The sequence below is a fragment of the Delphinapterus leucas genome, chromosome 16 (genome assembly GCF_059928025.1).
Source record: "Delphinapterus leucas isolate spDelLeu-1000000601 "Yukka" chromosome 16, BTC_Dleu_Yukka2, whole genome shotgun sequence".
NCBI classification, from domain to species: Eukaryota; Metazoa; Chordata; class Mammalia; order Artiodactyla; family Monodontidae; genus Delphinapterus; species Delphinapterus leucas.
The window spans coordinates 75,307,520-75,318,961 of record NC_143144.1 but is presented as its reverse complement, the minus strand read 5'-3'; the positions used below and the strand labels follow the sequence as shown (position 1 = coordinate 75,318,961).

Sequence of the window (11,442 nt, the reverse complement as noted above, 5' to 3'; positions counted from 1 at the left end):
CCGCCTATCTTCGAGACCCGCCCTCCCGCAGGCCCCCGCCCCGCAGGCTCCCGCCCCGCCTCCCTCCCTCCAGGCCCCGCCCCCGCGCTGGAGGCCCCCGCCTCCGCCGCGCTCTGCCAGGGGTGTGCCCCTCCGTTCACCTTCACCGTAGGCTCCTCACCCTCAGAGATCTCCCTCATTTCTCTGCTCCAGATCTTCATTCCGCTCCCTCCTCAGCCCACTCCAATCTTCGCTCTTCTCTTCAGGCTTTCCTCATTCTACCTCTGCCCTCCAGTCTGGCTCAAAAGAGGCGTCCTGAGGATGAAGGAATGGACTCCATTCATTCAGTCCCTTATTCATCCAGCCATCCAAAACAAAAAAAATAATTGAGGATTTAAAATGGCTTTAGGACTTCTCTGGTGGTGCAGTGGTTAAGAGTCCGCCTGCCAATGCAGGGGACATGGGTTCCAGTCCAGGAAGATCCCACATGCCGCGGAGCAACTAAGCCCGTGCGCCACAACTACTGAGCCTGCGCTCTGGAGGCCACGAGCCATAACTACTGAGTCCGTATGCCACAGTTACCGAAGCCCGCACGCCTAGAGCCCATGCTCCGCAACAAGAGAAGGCACCGTAATGAGAAGCCCGCGCACTGCAACGAAGAGTAGCCCCCGCTCGCCGCAACTACAGAAAGCCCGTGCGCAGCGACGAAGACCCAACGCAGCCATAAATAAATTAATTTAAAAATAAAAATAAAATGGCTTTAGAAATATAGTATTGACTAAGACAGAGCATTCCAATGGGGAACTTACTAAAACAGCCCAGAGGGATAAGCCTATTCAATAAAATAGTGCCGTTTGTTAGAGAGTGGATAGGGGTGCGCTGATCTGAAATGGGTGTTAAGAAGGCTTCCCTCAGGAAGGCATATTTGAACCAAGATCTGAATGATGGGAAGGAGCCAGACAGTTTGGGTGGTTGCAAGATCTTTCCTTCCGGATTCTCTGTGCCTCTAAACCCAAATCACACAAAACTAATCAGGGAAATATCTTTGGAGTCTATAGGAATACAATCCCACCCTCATCTCATTTGATCTTTAAAAAAATTTTTTATTTTTAATATGACATATTTCATACACACATACCAATCTAAGAAAAACATATGGTTACCACCCAGCTTAAGAAATAAAGTATTACAAGGACGTCCCTGGCAGTCCAGTAGTTAAGACCCCGTGCTTCCACTTCAGGGGCAGCAGGTTGGATCTCAGGGAACTAAGATCCCCATGCGTCGAGGAGGGGTCAAAAACTAAAAGTAATAAAGTAAAAAGAAACATAGTATTACAAATGTAGTTGAAGCACTCTCCTTCTCTTCCTTAATCTCTTAAACTTCCCTATCCTACAGAGGTAACCACTATTCTAAATTTGTTAATTGTTGTTTTCCTGTATGTTTTTAAACTTTGGTATATGTGTATGTATCACTCAACAAAATATTATACTCCTTCTAAAACTTTATACCATTGCAACAATAGTTAACATTTATTGGGTGGCAGGCATTGTTCTCCGTGCTTTACTTGTATTACTTCCATAAATCCTCACAGTACCCCTGCCTGTAAGTCCTATTATGATCCCCAATTTACAGGTGAGAAAGCTGAAAGGAGATGCAACTTGCTCAGGATAACAAGTGGCAGTGCCAGGATGAGACACCAGGCAGTGGGATTCTAGCCAAACACCGGGTCACCGTGCTACACAGCCTCCCATGGTACGGCGTGCTGTTTGTATTCGTTTGTAAAGTGCTTTTCTTTTTTCCTTCTATTTTTTTGGCTCAGCGTTATGATTTATCCAAGTTAATATTTATAGCTCTGGTTCAGTAATTTTAACTGTTGAGTGATATTTTGCGTGTGAAAATATGATTATTTCCATTGTCTGTTGATGGACATTAAGTTTGTTTCCTGTTTTTTACTGTATCATTACAGTGCTGCTATATTTTAAAAGTCTCCTCATTCTACCTGCTCTTTACCTTGAGAAATTCTTCATCATCAAGTCTCAAGTATGATTTCTTCCCTAAACCCAGGCAAAACTACATTGTCTCTCTTCCAAAGCCTAATAGTATTTGGCCGTAGAGCTAGGATTGGTGTATATTTAGGTGTGTATATGGCTCTTCTGTTTCTCCCATTAGACTGTTCTCCTGGAGGGCATGCACTTTTGGATTCCCTGTGCTCACTATTGTAGTAAATAGTTGTTAATATTTCTAGTTCCCACAGAAAATACGCAAGTATTGGGGGCTGAGGAGTGGGATGCAGAGTCAGAATCAGTTTGTAAGCCAAGCAGACATTTGCACTCCTGTTTCATTGGCCTTTGAAATGTCTAGTGGGGTTCTACAGAAAAAGTGTTTACAAGGAAAAGAGATCCTCTTGTGGATTCCCTTTAACAGGCTCAATAATACATCAGCCTGCATCAATCATCTGTGCCTTAAGTACCTGCTTTTAGTGAAGGCCACTGCCACCCAGTCAACTAGGATAACTGTATAAAATCACATATAGCAGCTACTGATATGAGCTGAAATTACCCATTGTTACATAGCATGGTCCTAACCCCCACTGCCTTGGAATGTGACTTATTTGGAGATAGGGCCTTTAAAGAAGTGATTAAGTTAAAATGAGGCTGTTAGTGTGGGTTCTAATGCAACCTGACCTGTGTCCTTTTAAGAGGAAATTTGGACCCACAAGTAGATAGCAGGGATGAGCTCACATAGAGAAAAAGCCACGTAAGGACCAGAGAGGCGGCTGTGAAAGCCAAGGAGAGAGGCCTCAGGAGAAACCAAACCTGCTGACACCTTTTTCCCGGACTTCTAGCCTCCAGAATGGTGAAAAATTAAATTTCTGTTGTTTAAGCCACCCAGTCTGTGGTACTTTGTTATGGCAGCCCTAGCAAACTAATATAGCTACTCTTAGGCAATTCGTTTTAGATACATATGGAGTGCTCTGCTGGATATTATATTTCTGTAGGGCTTTCCCCCTGTTCTCTTACAACAGAGAAGTTTGAGAAAATTACCTTTGAGTCATTATCTCTGCAGTAAAAGGGTGGGGCCATTGAGTTCACCTAGATAGTCTTCCTTGGATGGGCAATAGTTCCCACATCTGTGATTAAGACATATAGTCACCTCCTTTTGTGTTTGGGAGTTTAAGAGGAAATGTGCCAGACACCTGAAGGGATCCCAACACCTCCAAGGAGAGAAAGTGACACGGGGTCTGTGTGCATGGGGTGATGGACCCTGAAACCAGCCCTACTAACCTGCTGCTCCTGAGGCAACTGGTTCCCCTGAGGAGCCAGAGCAAGAGTTCCTCAGAGATTCAGGGTCCCCCACAAAAATCAGCACAAGGATCCATGCCCTGAGGAACATCACAGGGTCCAGTACTGTAGTGGACGCTGCAGGCTTAGTCTTTTACAGTGATCTGTGGGGCTGTGAAAACCACAGTCACATGTGGAACGCCCAGAACTAGTTCACAAACTCCCTGGATTTGTTTGCTGGGCATCTGGGACAATTGGAAAGAAACCCTTAATAAGTCAGCTGCATACTCTAGAATTTCATACGAAAGATAAAAGCAACATGAACATAATTGTTTATAGAGTTTGCGGTGGTTCATTCTGATTTAACTAGGAAATACCATTTTGTTTAATATGGGTTTAATGTATTTAAAGAAAAAATGTTAATGAAGCCTTTTTTTTTTAAATTAATTAATTTATTTATTTTTGGCTGTGTTGGGTCTTCGTTTCTGTGCAAGGGCTTTCTCTAGTTGCGGCAAGCGGGGGCCACTCTTCATCGCGGTGTGTGGGCCTCTCACTATCGCGGCCTCTCTTGTTGGGAGCACAGGCTCCAGATGCACAGGCTCAGTAGTTGTGGCTCATGGGCCTAGTTGCTCCGTGGCATGTGGGATCTTCCCAGACCAGGGCTCGAACCTGTGTCTCCTGCATTGGCAGGCAGATTCTCAACCACTGCGCCACCAGGGAAGCCCTAATGAAGCCTTTTTAAAAGGCAGTTTGGCAGTATCTATCAAAATGGAAAAGTGCATACCCAGCAATTTACTTTCAGGACATACTTACACATGGGCACAAATATGAATGTGCAAGGATCTTCATACAGCGCTACGAGTAATAGTGAAAATGTGAGAAGAAGAATTACAATCCTGCAGCCTGTAGAACAAAAACCACATTCACAGAAAGATAGACAAGATGAAAAGGCACAGGGCTATGTACCAGATGAAGGAACAAGATAAAACCCCAGAAAAACAACTAAATGAAGTGGAGATAGGCAACCTTCCAGAAAAATAATTCAGAATAATGAAAGTGAAGATGATCCATGACCTCGGAAAAAGAATGGAGGCAAAGATGGAGAACATGCAAGAAATGTTTAACAAAGACGTAGAAGAATTAAACAACAAACAAACAGAGATGAACAACACAATAACTGAAATGAAAAATACACTAGAAGGAATCAATAGCAGAATAACTGAGGCAGAAGAACGGATAAGTGACCTGGAAGACAGAATGGTGGAATTCACTACTGTGGAACAGAATAAAGAAAAAAGAATGAAAAGAAATGAAGGCAGCCTAAGAGACCTCTGGGACAACATTAAATGCAACAATATTCGCATTATAGGCGTCCCAGAAGGAGAAGAGAGAGAGAAAGGACCGGAGAAAATATTTGAAGAGATTATAGTCGAAAACTTCCCTAACATGTGAAAGGAAATAGCCACCCAAGTCCATGAAGCACAGAGAGTCCCATATAGGTTAAACCCAAGGAGAAACATGCTGAGACACGTAGAAATCAAATTGGCAAAAATTAAAGACAAAGAAAAATTATTGAAAGCAACAAGGGAAAAATAACAAATAACATACAAGGGAACTCCCATAAGGTTAACAGCTGGTTTCTCAGCAGAAACTCTACAAGCCAGAAGGCAGTGGCATGATATACTTAAAGTGATGAAAGGGAAGAACCTACAACCAAGATTACTCTACCCTGCAAGGATCTCATTCAGATTCGATGGAGAAATCAAAAGCTTTACAGACAAGCAAAGCTGAGAGAATTCAACACCACCAAACCAGCTCTACAACAAATGCTAAAGGAACTTCTCTAGGCAGGAAACACAAGAGAAGAAAAGGACCTACAAAAACAAACCCAAAACAATTAAGAAAATGGTCATAGGAAGATACATATGGATAATTACCTTAAACGTGAATGGATTAAATGCTTCAACCAAAAGACACAGGCTTGCTGAATGGATACAAAAACAAGACCCATTTATATGCTGTCTACAAGAGACCCACTTCACACCTAGGGACACATACAGACTGAAAGTGAGGGGGTGGAAAAAGATATTCCATGGAAATGGAAATCAAAATAAAGCTGGAGTAGCAATACTCATATCAAGACTTTAAAATAAAGAATGTTACAAGAGACAAGGAAGGACACTACATAATGATCAAGGGATCAATCCAAGAAGAAGATATAACAATTATAAATATATATGCACCCAACATGGGAGCACCTCAATACATAAGGTAACTGCTAACAGCTATAAAAGAGGAAATCAACAATAATAGTGGGGGACTTAAACACCTCACTTACACCAATGGAGAGATCATTCAAACAGTAAATTAATAAGGAAACACAACCTTTAAATGACACAATAGACCAGATAGATTTAATTGATATTTATAGGACATTCCATCCAAAAACAGCAGATTACACTTTCTTCTCAAGTGCACATGGAACATTCTCCAGGATAGATCACATCTTGGGTCACAAATCAAGCCTCAGTAAATTTAAGAAAACTGAAATCATATCAAGCATCTTTTCCGGCCACAACGTTATGAGATTAGAAATCGATTACAGGGAAAAAACCGTAAAAAACACAAACATATGGAGGCTAAACAATACGTTACTAAATAACCAAGAGATCACTGAAGAAATGAAAGAGGAAATCAAAAAATACCTAGAGACAAATGACAATGAAAACGTGATGATCCAAAATCTATGGGATGCAGCAAAAGCAGTTCTAAGAGGGAAGTTTACAAGCCTACCTCAAGAAACAAGAAAAATCTCAAAAAACAATCTAACCTTACACCTAAATGAACTAGAGAAAGAAGAACACACAAAACCCAAAGTTAGCAGAAGGAAAGAAATCATAAAGATCAGAGCAGAAATAAATGAAATAGAAACAAAGAAAACAATAGCAAGGATCAATAAAACTAAAAGCTTGTTTTTTGAGAAGGTAAACAAAATTGATAAACCATTAGCCAGATTCATCAAGAAAAAGAGGAAGAGGACCCAAATCAATAAAATTAGAAATGAAAATGGAAAAGTTACAACAGACACTGCAGAAATACAAAGCATCCTAAAAGAATACTACAAGCAACTCTATGCCAATAAAATGGACAACCTGGAAGAAATGGAGAAATTCCTAGAAAGGTACAACCTCCCAAGACTGAACCAGGAAGAAACAGAAAATATGAACAGACCAATCACAAGTAATGAAATTGAAACTGTGATTAAAAATCTTCCAACGAGCAAAAGTCCAGGACCAGATGGTTTCACAGGTGAATTCTATCAAACATTTAAAGAAGAGCTAACACCCATCCTTCTTAAACTCTTCCAAAAAATTGCAGAGGAAGGAACACTCCCAAACTCATTCTATGAGGCCATCATTACCCTGATACCAAAACCGGACAAAGATACTACAAAAAAGGAAAATTACAGACCAATATCACTGATGAATACAGATGTAAATATCCTCAACAAAATACTAGGAAACAGAATCCAACAACACATTAAAAGGATCATACACCATGATCAAGTGGTATTTATCCCAGGGATGCAAGGATTCTTCAATATACACAAATCAATCAATGTGATACACCATATTAACAAACTGAAGAATAAAAACCATATGATCATCTCAATAGATGCAGAAAAAGCTTTTGACAAAATTCAACACCCATTTATGATAAAAACTCTCCAGAAAGTGGGCATAGAGGGAACCTACCTCAACATAATAAAGGCCATATATGACAAACCCACAGCAAACATCATTCTCAATGGTGAAAAACTGAAAGCATTTCCTCTAAGATCAGGAACAAGACAAGGATGTCCACTCTCGCCACTATTATTCAGCATAGTTTTGGAAGTCCTAGCCACGGCAATCCGAGAAAAACAAGAAATAAAAGGAATACAAATTGGAAAAGAAGAAGTAAAGCTGTCACTGTTTGCAGATGACATGATACTATACATAGAGAATCCCAAAGATGCTACCAGAAAACTACTAGAGCTAATCAATGAATTTGGTAAAGTTGCAGGATACAAAATTAATGCACAGAAATCTCTTACATTCCTATACACTAATGATGAAAATCTGAAAGAGAAATTAAGGAATCCCTCCCATTTACCACTGCAACAAAAAGAATAAAATACCCAGGAATAAACCTACCTAGGGAGACAAAAGACCTGTATGCAGAAAACTATAAGACACTGTTGAAAGAACTTAAAGATGATACCAACAGATGGAGAGATATACCATGTTCTTGGATTGGAAGAATCAATATTGTGAAAATGACTATACTACCCAAAGCAATCTACAGAATCAATGCAATCCCTATCAAATTACCAGTGGCATTTTTTACAGAACTAGAACAAAAAATCTTAAAATTTGTATGGAGACACAAAAGGCCCTGAATAGCCAAAGCAGTCTTGAGGGGAAAAAACGGAGCGGGAGGAATCTGACTCCCTGACTTCAGACTATACTACAGAGCTACAGTAATCAAGACAACATGGTACTGGCACAAAAACAGAAATATAGATCAATGGAACAGGATAGAAAGCCCAGAGATAAACCCACGCACCTATGGTCAACTAGTCTATGACAAAGGAGGCAAGGATATACAGTGGAGAAAAGACAGTCACTTCAATAAGTGGTGCTGGGGGCTTCCCTGGTGGCTCAGTGGTTGAGAGTCTGCCTGCCAATGCAGGAGACATGGATTCGTGCCCCAGTCCAGGAGGATTCCACATGCCACAGAGTGGCTGGGCCCGTGAGCCATGGCCGCTGAGCCTGTGCGTCCGGAGCCTGTGCTCCACAACGGGAGAGGCCACAACAGGGAGAGGCCCGCATATCGCAAAAAAAAAAAAAAAAAAGTGGTGCTGGGAAAACTGGACAGCTACATGTAAAAGAATGAAATTAGAACACTCCCTAACACCATACACAAAAATAAACTCAAAATGGATTAGAGACCTAAATGTAAGACCAGACACCAAAAAACGCTTAGAGGAAAACATAGGAAGAACACTCTTTGACATAAATCACAGCAATATCTTTTCTGATCCACCTCCTAGAGTAATGGAAATAAAAACAAAAATAAACAAATGGGACAAAATGAAATTTAAAAGCTTTTGCAAAGCAAAGGAAACTACAAACAAGACAAAAAGACAACCCTCAGAATGAGAGAAAATATTTGCAAACGAATCAACGGACCAAGGATTAATCACCAAAATATATAAACAGCTCATTCAGCTCAATATTAAAAAAATAAACAACCCAATCAAAAAATGGGCAGAAGGGGCTTCCCTGGTGGCGCAGTGGTTAAGAGTCCGCCTGCCGATGCAGGGGACACGGATTGGTGCCCCGGTCTGGGAAGATCCCACATGCCGTGGAGTGGCTGGGCCCATGAGCCGTGGCCGCTGAGCCTGCACGTCCGGAGCCTGTGCTCTGCAACAGGAGAGGCCACACAGTGAGAGGCCCGCGTACCCAAAAAAAAAAAAAAAATCCTGTATTTCTTTGCATCCAATAGTCCAAATTTTTAAATCTCTGAAATTGGGATGCATCCTAAAATTATAATTGGGAGTGCTTTTTTTTTTCTCATAAAATGATGTGTTTAATCACTGATGGCATTTCTAGATTTGAAGAAACATGGTAGACAGAAAAAATAAGAAAATATGTTAAATTCATAGACCCCAGATATCCTGTCTTTTCAAGTTCACTAAGGTCATTTGCTGAATCTTAAAAGAGACACATTTAGCCCAAAATACTTTATAATTTTATGTGGTATTTGGGCTTAGGTAATCATCTTCCATTAAATTAGCAAGAATGTAGAATCAGTCAGACTTGATTTCCTTTGCTCAGCGTGCTAGCATCCTCAAAACAGACTGTGACATGGGATAAAGGCTGGGGAGAGGGTACAGACATAAGCACAGCAGAGTTCTTTCCTGTGACCACCTTACAACAGGTGGGAAAACAGAAAAGAGGAGAGGGAACGCATGACCAGATCTATTGTTTCTGGGATTTCAGACCTAGAGATCCACACTTGCGGAAAGAGAAAAAGGCGAGAAGTCTCAGAGGTGGAACAGGATGAGAGCCTCCGAGTCATTGCCTCTCCTTGCCCTGCTTGGGTGGCTCTGCTGGGTGTGGGGACCTAAGGTGGGCACTCTAAGTACTTCCTCTAAGAGTAAGTTAGGGACAGCCCCCTGTGGCCAAGGCCCATCGGTGTCACCTTAGTCTCTGGCACATTCTGGAGGCATTCAGAAAATAAATGAGGATGAAGATGATAACCGGTAGATACTAAAACAAAGGATTTGAGGGAGATGGTGGTGGGTACTGGGAGGGAAGGATAAAGAAGGCTGTGGCCAGCCTCGGATGGAGTGGGACAGAGGGTAGGGCTGGAGAGGTTATCTCTGGGAAGGTGGGAGGATGACTGGAACTGACGCCTTCCCCCCTCCCCTTTCACCCCCAAGCCCTGTCAGACCTGCCAGACAGGTTCTCCAGAGTTAAGGGGGAGAAGTAGAGGGTGGAGAGAGGGGAGGCACCCCAACCTTTGGCAATAAGATTGACTGCTGGGTGTGGAAACAGACAAACTTGAGTTCTAATTCCAGCTCTGCCCCTCCTAGCTGTTAAACCAGTCTTCTCTGGGCTTGTTTTCTCAGTGATCAAATGCAGCTAACCATATCTTCCTCTGTGCCCGTCCTAATAAGGGTTGGACCAAGAAAAATCTTTATGCTAATGTTATAGATAAGAGGAGCCTTGTGGAGAGTATGAACTAAACTACGGTGGCCAGAGTCACGGCAGGACAGGCATTTAGAAAGTTTTTCCCCCTCTTTGACCAAGTATTAGTTGAAAAGAGTGCAGCGGAAACTGTAACCAAGAGAGGCATTATGCTTCCAGAAAAATCTCAAGGAAAAGTATTGCAAACAACAGTAGTAGTTACCGGACTGGGCTCTAAGGCACCAAAGCAGTTCTAGACAAGGATTATTTCTTACTTAGAGATGGTGACATTCTTGGAAAGTATGTAGACTGAAATAAGTCACTACTGAAATGGCATCACGTGAAGCTGCCCATTCCACTGAGGTATTTCATCATGTAAATAATTTCCATGTTTCTCTTTTATAATAAACTAATGATATCCCCCGAAAAGAAGAATAGCCTGTGTAGGGTGTCCCCAAGACCACCCCCAGATTCAATGATTTGTTCAGGGGATTCACAGGATTCAGCATATAGCTGTATTCATGGCTATAATTTATTACAGCTGGAGGATACAAAGCCAAATAGCAAAGGGGAAGGGCACAGGGGCTGATGTTCAGAGCAAAGTAGGCCCAAGCTTCCAAGAGTCCTCTCCTAGTGGAGTCACAAAGGATGCACTTGATTCCTCCAGCGACAAGTTGTGACAGCACATGTGAAATGTTGTTGACCAGGGAAGCTCATTAGAGACTCAAGGTTTTTATTGAAGGTGCCGGTCACGTAGGCAACTTCTGCCCAGCACATACCAAAATTCCAGCCTCTCACAAGGAAACAGGTGTTCAGCATGAACCCCACTGTGTGTACGAATAGTTTAGGCATAGTTGGTCACTCTTATCAATTCTGGGAATGGTGGGAGTGACCCCGAAATCCAAGTTCCTGACACAAGCCAAGGGCATACCTTCCTGGCAGGCTTTTCTAAGGGTGACAGTCTCTGGCCCGCTATGACTGGTTTGTGCAGCCGGCTCCTTGCTCCCCAGGAAAAGATAAAGAAGTTGTTGGCACTGATGTGGATTTGGAAAATGCCCAAACTGTCTGTGTATGTGGATAAGGGACCCAATATTTTCCACAGATGTTCCAATGCCCAGGCTCCTGTGAGCCAAGTGTGGCTCTTCTTTTCATCTGTTTCCATAACTGGATTTAATCAGAGATTAGGCATGTAGTCAGCCAGGAGCTTCTTTGGGGGTGGCAGTTCTTTTTTTTTTTTTTTTTTTTTTGCGGTACACGGGCCTCTCACCGCTGTGGCCTCTCCCGTTGCGGAGCACAGGCTCCGGACGCGCAGGCTCAGCGGCCATGGCTCATGGGCCCAGCCGCTCCGCGGCATGTGGGATCTTCCCGGACTGGGGCACGAACCCGCGTCCCCTGCATCGGCAGGCGAACTCTCAACCACTGCGCCACCAGGGAAGCCCGGGGTG

At 42.6% G+C, this 11,442-nt stretch overlaps 1 pseudogene; it reads left to right on the top strand.

Moving 5' to 3' along the window:
- Positions 1–9,652: 9,652 nt before the first annotated feature.
- On the top strand, positions 9,653–11,201 carry LOC149747332 (10 kDa heat shock protein, mitochondrial pseudogene; annotated as a pseudogene).
- Positions 11,202–11,442: the final 241 nt, after the last annotated feature.